This window comes from Festucalex cinctus, chromosome 4 (genome assembly GCF_051991245.1).
Source record: "Festucalex cinctus isolate MCC-2025b chromosome 4, RoL_Fcin_1.0, whole genome shotgun sequence".
NCBI classification, from domain to species: domain Eukaryota; kingdom Metazoa; phylum Chordata; class Actinopteri; order Syngnathiformes; family Syngnathidae; genus Festucalex; species Festucalex cinctus.
Window position 1 is genome coordinate 20,598,826 of NC_135414.1, and position 19,025 is coordinate 20,617,850.

The 19,025-nt window shown below is 37.8% G+C and overlaps 1 long non-coding RNA gene across 1 annotated transcript in view; it reads right to left on the reverse strand.

Moving 5' to 3' along the window:
- The window catches only part of LOC144017752 (uncharacterized), a 54,918-nt gene that overhangs the window by 13,520 nt on the left and 22,373 nt on the right, over positions 1-19,025 (reverse strand). The gene's annotated exons all lie outside the window — the stretch shown is intronic.

The window sequence follows — 19,025 nt, forward strand, 5'->3', positions numbered from 1 at the left end:
AAAAATCATATTGTTATAAGCAAAAGTTGCATTTAAGAAAACATAATGAGAATCGCATCTCTTTGTCAAGAAAAACAACAAAGGAGGACACCACTGTTGAAAATAAAATGAGAAAAAGTGAGACTGAAATTTGCCAAATTGCAAGTCAACAAGCCACAAAGATTCTGAGGGACTATCCTATGGACAGACGAGTCAAAAATGGAGCTTTTCAGCAGGGCACATCAGCTCTATGCTAACAGATGCAAAATGAAACATACGAAAAAAAACTAACATGGTCCTTACTGTAAAACATTGAGGAGGCTATGTTATTTTCTGGAGCTACTTTCCTACATCTGACACAGGGGGCATCTCGGATCTGTGCAGGGTACAATAAATCTCAAGACTATCATTTTGCACAGAGGTGTACCAATTTTGCCTGTGTGTGTACTAATGTACTTCTACTTCGGAGTAGTCCACTCAAGTTGTGAGTGGCTTAATTATTCTTCTCTTTTGCATCAGTCATCATCAAGGAGGCTGGGGAAAAACATCTTGTACAGTATATAATTTGAAGGGCTGAAACAGGAAATGCTTTGCGCCGGTTTGTTAGTTTTTTCTCAGGATGAATGAAAGAACAAACAAGTGCAGTATGCTACTTTTATCATGATGTTTATATGTTGATGGGGGAAACAAGTGGTTGTGAAGCCAATTATAGTGGCACGAGAAAAAGTTTCAAGATTCATAATTATCTAATCTGATACAAGTACCTACGTACAGTATGACACGTAACACAGTACTAAAATTGGGGTAAATTAATAAAAAATGTATAATATTAAAATTAAGATTTAATTAAAATGTATTGCACAAAAAAGTTATTAAAATTAAATCAATGTATTTTTTTTAATTGTTTCTAAAGATTAAAATTGAATGGACTTCATTTAATGGAAATGTAGTTAACTCCGAAGTGAACTGCAGCAATTCTTTCGAATATCATGAGTTTAACATTTTCCCTGTCCACCTGGAAAATTGTGATTTTTTTTTTCTTTTTAAAAATGACTTTACATTATTTTAGACTGCTTTTTTTCCTCTTAACATTAGAATGCATTTCTCAACACTTATTATTATTATTATTATTTTTAATCATAAAAGAACACTTTGAAAATTCCGTTTTTATTGACATGAATGAGATATAATTATGGTACTTTTGCCCAACAAATATCACTTAGTTTTGGTAAAACTGGCTTTTGTCTCAAACGTATTAAACTTTTTTTCTTTTGTCCCTCGTGTTTTTGGTCTTGACCAGAGGATGGCGCTAAAGTGCGCTACCACCCTTCCATATGTATGTGGACTAGTTTCAAATTTGGCTTTAAAAAAAAAAAAAAAATAAATAAATAAATAAATAAATAAATAAATAAATAAATAAATAAATAAATAAATAAATAAATAAATAAATAAATAAATAAAATATTGTTTTATTATCAGAATGTTAAAAATGCTAAACTCTCAAATTCATTTTTTTCCTTAGGTAAAAAAATAGAATTCTGACATTTTTATCTCGTTTAATTTTCACTTTTATAACGAGATTTTTTCATTGTTCTCAAACTCAAATTTATTCCATTTACAAAAAAAATAAATAAATAAAATAAAACTTCTTTATTCTTGTACTGTAAATGTAATGAAATTTCCTCCTGTAACACTGTCTCTATTATCAATATTTTTCTCAAGCGAAATTTTTTTTGTGTAATTACAAAAAAAAAAAAATCTTAATCATAAATTTGATCTTAAATCACTCAAACCTGTCATACTCCATTTTCAGCAATCAAAACAGCATCTGTTTTTCATACATTTTATATATATTTTTTAAATTATTATTTTTAGTGTATTCCAAATTGCTCAGATGAGGATCCTGACTTGTCATGTCTGTTTATTTTCCAATAAGCCATCACCCATGACAGGCCATAAATACTCATGCTTTCTCACGCACACATGTAAATCTTCACACACTGTTGAACCCTTGCGTGGCTAGGTGTCATTATGAGAAGTATAGGTAGCAGAGGTCAGAGGTAAAAACAGCTGGGGGGATAATTGCAGAGTGAGGGGGGGGCTTGCCCTGACTCGCTCCTTCCACCACCACTCAACACACACATAATACATATGAGCACCGTCTGTCTGATGTGTGGTGGTCTGTCTGGACTTTGTGTTGTGTTTGATTGTTGGCGCGTGTGTATGTGCGCGTGTGCGTGCATTTATACATACAGTGGTTTATATTGAAATACAAGAGCTATTGTTTAATATGTGTGTAAGAGCCTCTCATGACAGGCATCTCTGCACTGGTTGCCAGGGGGACCACCGGTCGGGGGCCCCAAAACAACAGGAAACAATTCGCTCACTAAGTAAGTAATAAGTAAGAATGCATGTCATGTGCCAGAAAGAATACAAGAGATGAGCTCACTTCCGTGGGCCACTTGTCATATTGTCATATTGTCAGATTGTAGGCCCGCCCATTGGCTTGCGGGTGTGCTGGTGGGGAGATTAATGGAAGATGGCTGACAGAGCAAGAAGACCTACATAAAATGTGCTTACAATTTACAGTAAAAATAAATAAATAAATAAATAAATAAACTGTTAATCCTTTTTTTAAATATGTATTTCGCTGTAAAAAATTACGTCAACAATTAAGAGTGATTATTTTGCGGTAATGAACATTATGGGAAAAGTGATGAATTATGTCCATTATATGTATTCAAAAATACACCAAGGCTCAAAGTAAGCGGTTTTGTATCGGAGTTTGTGATCAAAATTTGGATTTTGTGCCTCTTCAAACCACATTGAATAGCAAAACTGAGAATCACATTTTAATCTTTTCCGATAATGACCCGTCGAGACGGTCCTCAAAAACTTAGCTGGACTGGACGTGCGCAAGTCGTCTTGAGTTTGAGGCAATCTCAGTGCTATTTACGCCGCACCAGCTAGCCAGCAACGAGCTTCAGCTGGCTAGGTTGTACGGGTAAACACGTTGTGGGGTCGCTCTTAAGTCAGTAATCATCGCTTCCATTGTGGCGAATAAGCTAGACTTCTGACTATGTCTTTCTCACGAAGGGATGATGAGAAAAGATGCAGAAGCCATGTTAATTGCTAAGCTAACCCATGATTGACACATAACCATTTTACACCGGAAGTAAGAGCTCATGTGACCGACCGAATACACTTTTCACAGATGTCTGGCTGGAACTGTTTTAAAGTAGAGAACATACAAATTTGAACAGCAAAATAGCCTGCAAATTAATAAGTGTCTGGCCACTGGAGAGAAATTTATACTTGCACAACTGGAAACCAGAAATGAATTAAGTTCCGTTATGTTGTATGTTAGCCAGGAGGAGTTGCCTTTAAGCTTAGAACTATGTTAACTAATTTGCTCCCAAAAACGTATAAATATGTTCTATTTTAAATATTACAATGCTCCCAAAGACGTATTTATGTTTTTATTTATTTATTTATGTTTAATGCTAGAGCATACAGAAGCCTTTGATACAGCCTCTGAACGGAAGAGAATGGGTGAAGCAACAGTAGTTATTACAAAAACGGCCAGCAGGTGGCAGCAACGTATAAGAGATCAAACAGATTTATGAATAATGATGAAACTTAGCTATATTCTAAAGCCAATTGCTGCAAAACGGAAACATATAGAAATATTATATATATATATATATATATATATATATATATATATATATATATATATATATATATATATATATATATATATATATATATATACACTTTTTTTTCTGATGAAAGAAGAGATTATTCCTTCTTTTGGTTGTTTTTATATGGTTTATAGCAATAGAACACAATATTCTGTGGGTTTTGCAAATGGCTGTGAGTGAATGAGTTAAAATAGTGTAAAATATTTATAGTATCAGTAATGTTTGGTTGTACTGATTTCAATTTGCAACACTTTATATTATTATACTTGTATTAGAACTATCGTGTGTACAGTTAATTAAGTTCAATTTGCTGTTTGACCGTGTCATGCATGATGTCTTATCTCATTACTTCCTATGGGATGATTGTTGTCATGCATTAACTATGCAGCACTGGGAGGTCAAATGTAGTCTCCATAACAGCACATTGATCCAGTGGCACAGAAAATGTGACATCTGGCACAGAGAACCTTTGATCATGGAACATGTTTGCAAAGGTGACAAGGGTGTACAAATATATGCAGTATTTTATTTTATTTTTTTAAGCGTGTGGCTTAATAACATCATATCCATCATCGCTAGGGTATTTGGTGCATGCGCGCGCGCTCACATACACACACAAACACACGCATGCACACGCAGACGTCTCAGCACCGAAAACGCACATATGCTCTTCTGCACGAACACTTGACAGGTGCGGGTGTGGTCTGCCGGCGAGACACGCTATCTTGACACGCTAACTCATTCTTAAAATGCAGTGATGCGCCGCAGGGTGTAATACTGAGCTCCTGCCTGCTTTCCTCTCTGCGTGTGCGTGCGTGTGCGCTATCAAACATCCCTAATTTTCAGAGTATATTAAAGCCAGTACATTATAAAATTAAAGTTGAGAAAATTTGATATTTTGTGGTAAAATGCCCAAATAGTTGAGAATTGTATAGTATATTTTTGAGACACAAAAGCCATAATATTATGACATTTTTTAAATGTATTTTTGGGATTTAAGTCATAGCATTAGGAGAATAAAGTAAATAAAAAAAAATGTGTACTGTATATTTTCCTGATTAGAAGTCAATATTGAGAAAAAAAAGTTACCCGCACATTTTCGATAAAAGCACTGGCTGTTTTCAAGATTAAAAAACAATACTGAGAATCAGAATATTGGCAGAGAAAAGTCAGATCAACACTCTAAAAAGTTTTAATATGTGAAATTTCTGATTTCAAGATATATTACAACCAAAAGAGAAGACATGAGTTGAAGCCGTCATGACGAGATTTAAAGTTGTCAAGACGAGAGATTTAAAGTTGTCATCGTAATGACAGCTGAGAGAATCTGGTCGTCTATGGCAGCACGGAAGTCACCGGTCTCATTGCGCTCGGGTCACAACTGAGCTCAAAGGCAGACAGCTAGAAGTGGCCAAATACACCTGTGTCAGTGGCTATTGCATGCTAACACAAAGCTTAAAAAGGTTTTCACACAACTACAGCAAGGGTCAAACATCGCCTTGTGTCTCTGCATGCATGTAACAAACCTTACATGTTGCTTTCATGCAAACACGCCTCACACTGTGCTCCACTTACGCCATTTGTTTACCAAGAAAATGAAGCCATGCGTGAGGACTTGTGCTTCCTTCATGGGAATGTTACAGCATGACAGGCATTGTTACGGAAGCGCATTCACAGAGAGGGCGGATTAATAGCAACACTCTGTGTAAACTCCCCTGGCCCGAGGCGCTTGGGCTGCAAACACCTCATCTTCCTGGGCCATTTATGAGCGCTTCGCATGCACACTGGCGCAGACGGGGCTTGGGGAAAACCGGACGGTTAAGTCTGCGAGACTGTTTCATCTCCAATGCCGCCGACCTTCTGACCTGGCCCGTGGCAGTGCATTTCATGCCGAGTCTTGGCGTGCATGTTAACACAAAGGGCTATCATGATCAGGTCAAGTCTGGTGCGAGGCATGATGTAAATATGCACAGGGACAGGCTAGACCGAGATTTAGTATTATATGTATTTATACTTGAGTGTGTCGTTCTGAATAACCGAACATCGTTCCAACAATGTTCTGAATTTCCGAAGAATCCAGAATGTAGCAGCGCACATGGAGTGCATATCCGAATGCACCCTAGGTGATCAGCCCTGTTAGCTGTGTGCTAAATTAGCCAGGTGATATTTGTCTGAATGATTCTGCTAGGTTCGTGTTAACCACTGATAGCTGTGTATTGTTTCTGTTGCTTTGGTTGACAGCCATGTAGCATACATACATAACACACATACTGTACATAATTCTAGTACTCTTGCCATTAGAAAAGTAAAATTGAATCGAGCTGCTTCCCATAGAAAGTATCGCAATTAGGAGTTTAAGCTACATAGCTAGCGATATTGTATTCCTGCCTGCGTGAGCGCAGATGTCGTCTTGTCGTGTCAGTCCATAATAAAAGCAATATTCTATTGATGAAAATGATGATGCGTGTTATTACATTCCCTTGGAAGAGCAATACAAGTTGTAACAATTCCTATGAAAAGCCACAGAGTACTTCTTGTTGATGTTTGGGAGCCAAACCACAGCGGCCATGGCACGCAAACCAACAGCTTAACCACTGAACCACTGAATCGCACAAGCTTTTTTTATGATGTCTCCATGATATTGCGTTTTGGTTTTTTTTTTCTATAATGGTTTATACACAAATATGACATGACATGTTAACAGATTTCTAATCTTTTTACAACATTACAATAAAGGATGTGAAAACTGGCAATAATTATTATTTCCTGTGGGAAAAGTTGGCTTTTGGATGATGCTACTGCCACCATTACTGAAAGAATGGTATTGGCTTGGTGAAGGGCATGTCATGTCATTATGGTGTGTTGTGTGTTGGATTTTGGGGCGAATACAATCAATTTCTTAATATGGCTGTGACATAAAAAAATATGTGGGAAAAAGTGGAGCATTGTGAACACTTTGATCATATTCAGGTTGCCGTGCTCACAGCGCTTATGTAAGCATTCATAACTACATTCTCTTTCAGTGTATTTCACAGGTGTTTGGATTCACTTTTTATAGTGTTTGTGCTACGCCTTTGTCTCATTAGTGCTGTGAATATTTAACATCACCTTCCAGGCACACATTGGTTTTTCATATTAAAAAAAAACATCTTGCACCGACTTGCCTGTGTAATCAGACGCTCAAGTGGATATGTTGTGGTGAATTTGTTCCAGATTAACCCCGTCACGCAGTATGTCCAAGTGAATACAGAATTCGCCCTAATACTCATGCGATATTAAAACATCAACAATAATAACTTCAAAACCAACGCCTAGTACACTGCAATGTGATATAAGGACACTCACCTTGCAAGAGCAAAATACAATCAAATGTTAGCACATTGCTTGGTTTAAAGGATTGTCACACAATTTTGATTTTGCTTTGGCTGATTTGACCAATTTGTTTACATGTTAACTTAACTCACACTTGTGTGAGTTATTTATAAGCACCGTGCCTTGCTTTTTCTTGGCCTTTTTGTATACAATTGCCCTCACTGACCATCCCCCTTTGTGTCGAAAGCAGTTGGAGTAGTTAGCACACATTTAATTATCCGAATGCAGGAAGCGGCAGCAGCTGTGTGAAGGGACTCTTTGTACAATGTCCCTCTTCAATTAGTTCTATTTGAAGAAGGCAGATTAAAAAACAAAACAAAACAAAAACTGTCCCCCCCCCCACAATGATGCAGCTCTATCAACTCTGCCTAGCAACAGGTGACCATGTGAACTTGTGGCCAGGACTGGAACCAATAAACGTCACTTTTACTCTTGAGTTTTACAACTATTTAAGTAAGGCTCCCAAGTCTGTCTTGTCTGTCGAGTTGTGGCGTTGTCGCGTGTGTATGTTTGCGTGTGATGAACAGGTCGTAACTTTCAGGCAGTGAGCGTGCCGTCTTTTAAGTGCTGGTATGTGTGCGTGCGAGCCTTTCACCAGGTGTGTGCAGCGCCTTTCGTGCAGGGCGGGGAAGTCGGCAGGAAACTTTTACACTCAAAGAAAAGTCTTTGACGGCCACTTAAAAGGATTTTGGGGGGTGGTTGGGAATTTACCCAGTCGTTTTATCTCATCACTTCCATCCCGCTGTAAAAGGAATACAACTTGTTAAAAGAGCTGCGTTAAAAGTCTTCACACGTGAAATAACAATGGTTATTTGCAAAAGAACACACCATGTTTATAAATCCTAATATTGCGTTCAGGGTTATGAAAACAAGCTAGAAAAAGTTATGTACACGCACTAGCCAAAATATTAGGTGCATACTTACAAAAATGCTTCATACATTCATGACCCAGGAGTCACCAGGAGTGAGCAAGCAATCACTGATGCTGCAATATGCAGACAGACCTACAGTATTTAGTTAACTAGTTTGTTTGTAAGCTGATTAGTGAATTTGTTACTTACCTACTTAATGTACAAAATATTGTATTACCGGTAGTTATTCCCTTTGTTAGCTAACTAACACCAATTGCATGGTCATAAGACTCTTTCTTGCCAACATTTAGTTAGTTAACAAAGTAATTACTTACCTTGTTAACTTACCTACTTAGTTACAGCAACTTAATTTGCTAACAATTGAATGAATTAACCAGTGCCTTAGTTAGGGATTGCTTGATCAGAAGACACCTCTTTCATCCAAACATTGATCAGTCTTCCAAATATAGTTAATTAATGAGTTGTTTTTATGACGAACCAATAACTAATTCTGCGCGATTGACATGTACGTGTGTGCATGAAGAACAAGTCACATGGCAAACCAACAAAAGGATACTATTACTATTATTTAACTAACTAACTAACTAACTAACTAACTAACTAAAGTGTTATAAAAACTAAATTTTGTAGGGAGAACTAACTAATTAACTAAGTTAACCAAAAATAGTTTTAAAAAATGTGTATTGGACAATGTGTACCTAATGTTGTGTACAGCCAATGCGTTTTCGTACAATAACCGCTGCTGCTTCACTTTCTGCCATCGCTAATGGAACCAAATTCAGCAATATTACTGGTTGACGTTCTGGGTTCAAATCTTGGCTGTGGAGTTTGCAAGGGTTTTCAACAGGTACTCCTGCTTATTCCCACAATCTAAAAGCATGCTGACTCGAAATTGTCTGTGTTTGCGAATGCTTTGGTCCATTTATGCCCCACAGATTACTGGCAAACAGTCCAGGATGTACTGTTGGCTAAAGTCATCAAGGACCGGCTGCAGTTCACCTGCCACTCTCATGAGAACAAGTACGAAAATGGTTGGATGAATGGATGCTCATTGTGCAGCAGTAATGAGTTTACAGTAGCATGCTGCTGGTAGGATGAGTCAGTATCCAAACTTCCATCAAACAAAACAGTTCCGTGCTCGCCGCCACTGTGAGTCTTGAGGCCAAGAAATGTTTTGGTGCAAAGTTGGTACAATGCTGATTGCTCTTCAATTATACCTGGAATGTTTAGATGGTTTCAGATTAAATCCAAAATCAAAGGTAGCGGGCACACTGTATGATATTGGTTATTATGTAAAGCAATACTACAATAAATTGATAAACCAATTATTTTTAAATCGAATGAAGAATTTCAATGCATATATAAACTTGCTTGTTTTTTTTATGGTATTTCCAGGGTGATACTGAGGCATTCCCAGTCAAGCCAAGAGACAAAGAGTTTTTTTTTTTTTTTTTATATATTAATGCAACAAATATTACAGGACTCTCATTGCCTCACATGTTCGGTGGATTAAAGAACAGAGCAGGCCGCACGAGGCCCGCAGGCCAAACCTTGCTCACAATTGGGATAGTTGGTTCAGTAAAATTGTTTGTACTGATTGCAGGCCCCCCTTCCTAAAAAGGGGTGAGTATAATAATACCCTGCAGGGATCAGAGTTTATTTAAGGCTGGCTACGCCCATTGGCATCCAGCACACAAATGCTTGTTTACACCTGCAGTAGATCAACACACATACGCGCGCGCGCGAACACGCGCACACACACAGCAGTATTGCGACACAGTGCATGCGCCGAGCTTGTGAGTCCCGTCTTCTTTTGCAGTGCATCTTCACCAACCAATCACGACTGCTGCGTTTTATCTCCTGCAAGCTAACAAGCTGTTTATCACACATGCACACATCACACACACTCCCACGATGCTTTGCTCACTTTCCCTGTTCAACTGTGTCTGATATTTGCTCGTAAATAGTCATCTTATTTTGCTTTATTTTGATACAAGGGTCCCTATTATATGCATAAAGTCTAACTGTGCCTATGGGTGGAGTTTTCTTTTTGATATGTTGCTAGAATAGGGTGGGGTTGGGTTCGCTGGTGGTCCATTGGGGCCTTCCCGCCTAGTAACCTCGCGATGTGCCTGAGTGCTTTGGCTAGACCGGATGAAGCAGGTTCCTGGGCTATCGGTAATTCTTGGCTTCTGAGTCAGTCTAGGAGGCTTGCCTAGCTTGGGGCCGGGACAGACCTTACTGCACTTATTGCTTAAAATAATTAAAAGTAATTAATTACAAATAATAATGCAAAAAATACAATGAATTGTAATACTTTGTTGGTACCTTGAGCCCAGTTACATGTTATAAATAAGGTTATATGATACAATGAATTTGTTACGCAATGCAACTGTGCATTAAAAGGATAAGCAATGTGTAATTAAGCAGACATAATTGTCACACTGACTGACAAGTCCAAACAGTTGAAAGTTCAAAGCCTGTGTGACTTTTTTTTTTTTTTTTTTTGTGCTAAACTTGGCGTGCAGTCTAAAACAGCGGGCGCCCGATTGTTGTGATAGGAAAAAAAACGCGAGCGATACGTCCCTTTGCTCTTTCTGTACACAGGCCCGGCGACCCTTGGCTCAGTCAGAGCAAACACAGTCTGCACGCAATGCACAATGATTAACCCCCAAGATCCTCTATTCACCAGAGGGATCACTGGAAAACACAATAGGAACCACAAGCTCCTCCTCACTGCTGTGGCATCAACATGGTGCTCACAGAAATAACATTTTAGAATATTTGCCAAACATTAAATGTTTTTTTTATTGTATTTTTATAGTTCATTTTTGTTGTTGTTGTTTCTTTGTATGGAACACAATACATTTACAGACAAGTATCGGACTTGGTATCTGTATCGGTGACTCTCAGTTACAGATACAAAGTGCCGATACCACTAGTACTTTTGATACAGAAAATTCCACCCCCCCCCAAAAAATCAATGACAGATAATTTTCAAGAAATACCTATATATCCCACTTGAGCCTTTTTTGTTAAAATTGCATGAAAGCAATGGCAATTTTATGTCCTTCCAATTTATAGTTCTCAATCCTTAATTAGCCACAGAGAGCATTCCATACTGGTATAGGCCACTGGCACGAGTACTATACCTTAAAATAAGGGGTAATTGGCACCAATACCTGGTATCGATCTTCGCTCGTCCTGAATAAAATATTATATTTTTCCCTCCAAATTTAGGCATGTTCGTGCTTATTTAAAAAAAAAAAAAAAAAAGAAAAAAATGCATAGTGCTTGATCACTCACAGTGAGAGCTGGTAGAAACTATTTGAGTAGAAAAAGGTCAAATTACAAAATTAAAAGGATATATACCACTTAAAAATGAAATAGTAACAAAAAGGCCATTAAAAAAAAACACAAAAAAAATAATTACTTGTTCAAATACCAAGAAAGCAAATAAAATGATTTTTTTTAAATTTCACGTTATTTAATGAATTAAAACAATTACTGTTTGTATATTCTAAAACTTTTTTTAATCTAAAGAAAATTTAGATTTTTTTGTTTTTGTTTGTCTTTTGTGATTTTCATTGGCCCAAAATAACCACTTATAATAATAAATAATTGCATATTAACTTTAATAATAAATATAACAAATATATGCACATTTCTAATAAAATTGTCATTTAAATTGAATATATAAATAAATGTAAACTTTAATAATACATGTCATATATACTACCTTTGATACCAAAAAATGATCATTTTCAAGACCTATCTGTGCCAAAACAGCATTTTTCTTTAAAATGCATGAAATTAATGGCATTTTTTTTCTTCTAATTTCTAGTTCCCAATCATAAAATGGCCACAGGAGAACGGCCGATACTAACATCGGCTGCCATCGCACGTACCGATGCCTTGAATATAATATATACCTGTATATATGGACGATAATACTTTTTCTTTAGCTTTTTTTCTCACATTCGCTACTGCTAATAATTTCATATTGATCAAATTGGGGGGGAAAAATTGAATGGAGTTCCTGGAAACTGGAACAGAGTGAGACCTCTTGGCCAGGGTCATTCAGCGGGTAAACTCATACAATGTTTGGGTGTGTGTGCGTGGAGTGCGTGCGTGCAAAGGAGGGCAGAAGAGGTTAATGTGAGCCACGCATGACTTGATTTGCGTGCTGCGCTCCTGCATACGATACTCCCTATAGAATACAATAGAAATATCTGAGTGCATGCAGGGGACAGTGTAATATATAAACACAGTGTACAGGGAATTGAATGGGACATACGGGAGGCCTCAATCAATACGCTCTACCTACTATGTACAACTCACTCATGCTAACACAATGAGTCCTGCCGTAAATGAAATAAGGATTTGTATTTTAAGGGCAGGAAAAACCTGGGACACCACCTTTTCTCGATCCTTCCCTCTGGTAGGCGCTATTGAACAATGCACCCTCAAAACAGCATTCTAAAGACCTTTTCACACTGCACTTTTGAGGGCGCAGCGTGCCATCAGCAAACATATTCATTGTGTGTGTGGTGAGGGGTGAGCACCATTCAATCAGCCTTGATGGCAAATTGTTGAAAAATTTTCTTTTGGGAACAGCGTCGCCATAGCAAAATAACTGACAGATCAATCAATTATTAAATAATCATTAGCTGCTCGCAATATAACATTAAGGCATGATCGTTTCAAAGATGTCAATCTCTGAGTTGTCTGTTTTGAATGTTCGCATTGTCAGACTTCAAAACAACCAAACGGAATTGAACGGAATTTTTAGCATCTTGTAAAGCGACCTCGAACTACTTTGCTACCTCCGAGATGACAACACGCCAATTACTCCCCTGTGGAGGGTCATAACTCTCCTCAAACATGAAACTTTAAACGTTTTGCTCTCACGGAACTTTCTCCCCCACCTCTCTCCCCTCCCCTCCTTTTCCCCTTCCTTGCCTTTTTGCACTCACTTATGACACCTTAGTAGCACAGAGTCAGAGGTGACAGAAAGATGGATGACCGAGGTACTTCCGCACGCAACTATTGTTACACGCCAACATGTATGAGGGCTGTAAATGACGGAGGAGGGGAGGTGGGGAAGGGGGGACCATTAGCTCAGTTACTAATCTGCTATTTGTGCCTAGTCAGGAAGGGAAGGTGATCCACTTTCACACACACATACACACACACACACACACACACACACACACACACACACACACACACACACACACCCCCACCCGCACACACACGCCCCCCCCCCCCCACACACACACACACACACTCAACATAGGTGAAGTATGTGGTGTTTGTGTTGCGTTCAGGGTTGCGTGTGAAGCGTGCTGCTTGCATGTGACCCTCGCTGACCCCGCTGGCGGCTCCTGTTGCGACCCGACCCCCCCGGGAGAAGAAAAAAAGTGGCACGTCAATCAAGAACAGGATCTTTCGCCACGAGCTAATACAAACACGAGTGAGGGGCCTTGTAGAAACTAAGTAGTAGAAACGCTATTACAGCATATGCAAACTTAAAAAAAAAAGAAAAAAAAGTAATTTAAAAAGAGAACCTAAAATAAATCAGCAAATTATTATTATCATTATTATTATTATTATTATTACTATTATTATTATTATTATTATCATCATAATAATTTTTGCAATTCAAAATATTACTTGGGAAATATTTGGGACGACCAATCAGCTCACCCATTTTCTGCGCTTAATTGTGACGTTCACAAGCTGGGTCTTATGCACTGCGATATAATTTTCTGTTAACAGCAAGTGGCAAACTGGCTACCTCCTGAGATGGATTAAAAAAAAGGGGTTGTATTTTTCGGCTCAATGTTTATTCCACGATCGCAATATTAATCAGAGTACCGCGTTTAGACTAGTGAGGGCGCATAACACATTATTGTAAAGAAAATGTTTTCATACATACTATTAGTTGGAGATGTGTTGCATATAGATTTATTGTTTTTTTTCTGCAATTGGTTGGCAACCAGTTTATCAGGGTGTACCCCGCCTACTGCCCGAAGCCAACTGGGGTAGGCTCCAGCACCCCCGCGACCCTTGTGAGGATAAGCAGCTAAGAAAATGGATGGATGGATGGATGGATGGATGGATGGATGGATGGATGGATGGATGGATGGATGGATGGATGTTTGTTGTTTAGCTAACCTAAGTTTTTTAATGGCAAACTAATGGATGACTATTAGCAACTAATTTAAGTTTCTATTGTGTATTGACTGTGAATATGTATGTCATTATAGATGTTGCTAACAGATTAATTTTGTCTCGATTTTGTAATTTCAACACCGTGGATTAAAACTAGTATGAGGACATATCTTGCATTATCTAGTCAGAGTTTAGCTTGCTGTCTAAGATCACACCAAACAAGGCCAGTACGCGGACAGAATGTTTTAACTGCAAATAGCGTTTGTTGCTAAATTTGTCCACTGGAGGGCGCACTGATGGCCACTTAAATGACCGCTTAACACTTAAGTGCCATTCTGAAATTGGCTAATTTGACAGTTGATATTGATGCACTTGTGAAAGCTAAAATATGTCAAGAAGCCTACTTCATATGAAATGCTGACAAATTTGCACTGTGAAGAATACAATTCTATGAGCACAAGAAACATTTTTAAGAGGCTGATGATTGCAAATACCAGTCAAACGTTTCAGTTCAAAAGAAGTTCCAACCCTTTTATCTTTCATGTACTGCCACAACTTGCACTAAATGTCGTTTCCGCTTGACTGTAGTTTGTATGGTGTGATCAGTGAGTTGAAGTTGTCAGATTTATAAAGCAGATAGATGATGCACTGCACTTCAGGCCCCATCGTCCATGGTGGGCCCCACCTACAAAATTATAAAACAAATTGTCATAGTCTTCTATATTGTCACATAAATATTAAAATGAATTGACTACTGTGAACAAAAAAACAGTACACCTCAAAACCTTATATATTATACTGGCTCCTCCAACATAAAACTATACAGCAAAAAAAAAAAAAAAACGAAAAAAAGTCAAAGAAAACGCAGCAAGCACAGTGCTTGCATGAGGTCACGGTCAACATTCATGTGTGGGGTGTCATGACTGGCGGGCCAAAATAATCCTATTAACGTTTGCCTGATGTGGCACACGCAAGGCCTGCGAAGCTGCTTACTGATGTTCTAAGAATGTTCTATGGAAACACTCATGACAATCAACCAACAGATTTGTACCAACACAAAAAATACCAGTAACCACAGCCAAAGCATGAGTTGTATATATATATATATATATATATATATATATATATATATATATATATATATATATATATATGTGTGTGTGTGTGGGGGGGGGTGTGTGTGTGTGCGTGTACACATACAAAACCTTTTTATTTATTTATTATTTAGTTATATAATTTTCCCTCAGAAATATATTGCTTTTTCTTCCCAATTTTATTTTCTAGTAAATGCGGTGCTGTTTTCCTCTGCTGCTTGGTAACATGGAAGGATGTGAATGGAGTGTATCTGTCCACTTGTGACAGCGTCTTAATCCTGATTCGTTGCACTTGTTTTTAAATGGAGAGCCCTGTTCCTCACTGGCTTCTCGTGTTGCATGAGCACGATGAGGGAGAGCTGAGTGCCACATTGCATGACTCCAAAGCCGCCAGATCCTCGCCACCTCCTCCACACACATACACACACTCACCCCCACACGCATACACACAAGTTGTAGTGCGCAAATATGTGCACACGCACAGATCGGAGTGGTGGTCGTGCGTTGTTCTTTGTTCTGCCAGTTTAAGAGCCTTGTGTGTCTTTTGCAGTGGGTGCCGCCTTCGCGTGACTTGAGCTGGCAGATTTAGAATTGTCCGCAAGTCCGAGACCCTCCCCTCCTCTGGACACAGCCTCCGCTTCTCACGCAAGCACAGCACGCACGCACGCACACACACACACACACTCTCATGCACTGACCCGCTGGACCTGCAAGACCCAACCAATCAGACAACGAACACTGTATGATAACACTGTACTGTAACATCTACTTTGGCCACATTATTGTAATTAGCGCGTTATGTTTTTATGGACTTGACCGTTTTTTGATGGACAAGCATTGTTAGTCACTGAAATAAGATTCAGCTATATGTGGCTTCTATTGTGCATGCATGCAATCTAACTGGCATTTCCCAAAACAATTAATTTATTATTTATTTACGGTAGCACGTCCGCCTCCCAGTAGTGAGGACTTGGGTTCGAATCCAGGCTGTGGCCTTCCTGGGTGGAGTTTGCATGTTCTCCCCGTGCCTGTGTGGGTCTTCTCTGGGTAGTCCGGTCTCCTCCCATATTCCAAAGACATGCAAGCCAGGTTAATTGGGCGCTCCGAATTGTCCCTAGGTGTGCTTGTGAGTGTGGATGGTTGTTCGTCTCTGTGTGCCCTGCGATTGGCTGGGAACCAGTTCAGGGTGTACCCCGCCTACTTCCCAAAGCCAGCTGAGATAGGTTCCAGCACCCCCCGACCCTTGTGAGGAATAAGCGGTCAAGAAAATGGATGGATGGATGGATTTATTTACGGTAAATTTACATTATTTAATGTATTATTATTATTATTATTATTATTATTATTATTATTATAACTAATGTCACCGTTTTTTATTCATCAGGCCCATTCGTCATGTGTTGTTGCAAGTTTTTTTTTATACTTAACATTAATTACATAATTAATTTTAAACAATTTATTTCATTTGGATTTAAACTTTACATTTGCTTTATTTCATTTTATTCAAACACTTTTAATATATTCATTTGTTTTATTACATTTGAACTAATTTGTAGTAGTTAATTTTCACTTTATATTAGTTTAGAATAATGTATTTTTTATTGGAATATTTTGCTTCTCTTTTTTTAATTCAAAATTTGTCATTTTAGAATAATTAATTTATGTTTTTATTATTATTTATTTTCTTTGTATTTGTTTTTTCATTCCTCACACCTATCTCCTCTTGACGTTCAGAAAATATCCTAAGCATGAACTTACTTCCTATTTTTCATTTTATTTTTACTCATTCATGTGCAGAATTTATCAATTAATTTGTTTATTTTTACCTATCTATTTTATTTTTAATTTTTTTTGGAATGTAAAACTGAAACCTTGTAAAAATGGCTTGACTGACAAAGCAGGATTTGTACGCAAGTAAGCCAATAAGAACAAGCTATTAATATTAATACGACAGCACGAAAAAAGAAAGAAACAAAGCAGATTAAAATATAACAATGTACAGTTTTTGCTTTGTCAACACCACCCCCCCAACCGTGCGTTTCATTTGTTTCATAACGCTCATTGTTGCACAATCCTGGCATGAAGAGCTTGTTTTTGCACAAAAAGGCCACACGTGCAACTAATCCTTTCAAACATGAGCATTAATCATTAACGATTTCATTTTAATATAGAGCCCCATCAATTCAGCTGTTCCACCTAAACTTACGAAGGAATGGTTAATGAGGGAAAAGTTCATAAAGCTAAAAGAGTCAAGACACAATTTTACGACAGTGACTGTAAATCATGGGGAAAAGACGAGAGTAAAGTTGTGTTGTTAGGAAATGTCTGCATCCTAACTTGTTCTTGTAACATTGGCAGTATTCTTGCAACATTGCGACTTTCGTTATCGTAACATTACAAAAACAGCAGCCCTATTTTCATGCCCAATGCGAGTCTAACACAAAGTACAGCCTAAATTGAGTGTATGGGTGGGGTGTTCTTTCTTCTGACATTTTCGTAGACGGGTACAGTGACAAGTGTGCATTTGCGCCATTGTGGGACTGAACACAACGTGATTCTTGGCCAATCGAAGTGTCTCCCCTGCATTCCCTTTGAATTCAGCGCAGGTGTGGCATGCGGTCTTACATGGCAGAAGCATAGCAAACTCTCTCCATGCAGGTGTTCAGCTCTCAGAAAGTACGTTTATAAAGAACTGCAAAAGGATTTCCAGAGAAGTTGGCACTTGATGAACGCCTTCCAACCCCGATCGTACAATTACAACTTTATTCTCGTAACATTCCGATGTTTTGTAGTAGCTACTATGATTTTGGATTGTGATTATGATTATGATTATGATCACTTTACTCCTGTTACATTGCAACTTTTTTTCTGGTAATATTATAACATTTTATCTTGTAACATTATCTTGAATTTTTATTATTGTACTCTGTTTAATCTTGTAATTTTGCAACTTTTGTCCTCATAATATTACAACTTTTAGTCAAAACATTACAATTAAAATCTAATGTTACATTTTTTTCAAGTAACATTGCAATTTAATTCTCATAACATTCTGACTTAAATCTTGTATTATTGTCATCTTTGGTAGCTATTATTTCTTATAACAACAGATTTTTTTCCTCATACCTCTATATGCTCTTGTTACATTACATAAGTTTCTTATAATATTAGACTTTAGGGTCGGGTGAACCCCTACTCTAAACCTGTAAATTTGTGATTGTGCATTTCAAATTTATTCTTTTAACATAAATTCTCTTAACAAATAAATAAATAATAATAAATAAATTCTCTTAACTCTTTTGTCTTACAAGTTTAACATCACAACATTAACCTCGTAATATTATGACTATTCTTTTCTCCGTAACATTGTATCTTTAATGTAATTAAAATAAAATAAAATAAAATAAAATAAAATAAAATAAACTTGCTCACTTTGACATGAAACTGTACGGTTAATAAAATGTCACGTTCAATAAAATTCTAATGATATTTATAGTACATAAAGCACATTTACTTAAAGCTGTAATTTCCTTGCTGCAAACAAACTATTTTTTTCAAAAAAAATCATGTTGAACTGGTCCACCCTTGCATTGGATAGCTCCCTCCCCAGTAACCCCCACCGCCTCTGTCGCTACCTCAAAGGGGAGGTGAAGGTTTGATCGCTGCACTCTCACGCAACTGGTCAATGTTTAACTCCGGCTAACAGGTACTAGCACGCAATGGCATTCGACCTGAGTGCTTTATCAGGACTTAGTGCTGCCTGGGTGGTAGATGTTGTCACTTTCCCACTCAGACCCCCACCCTTTGCACTATTAGATGCCATGTGA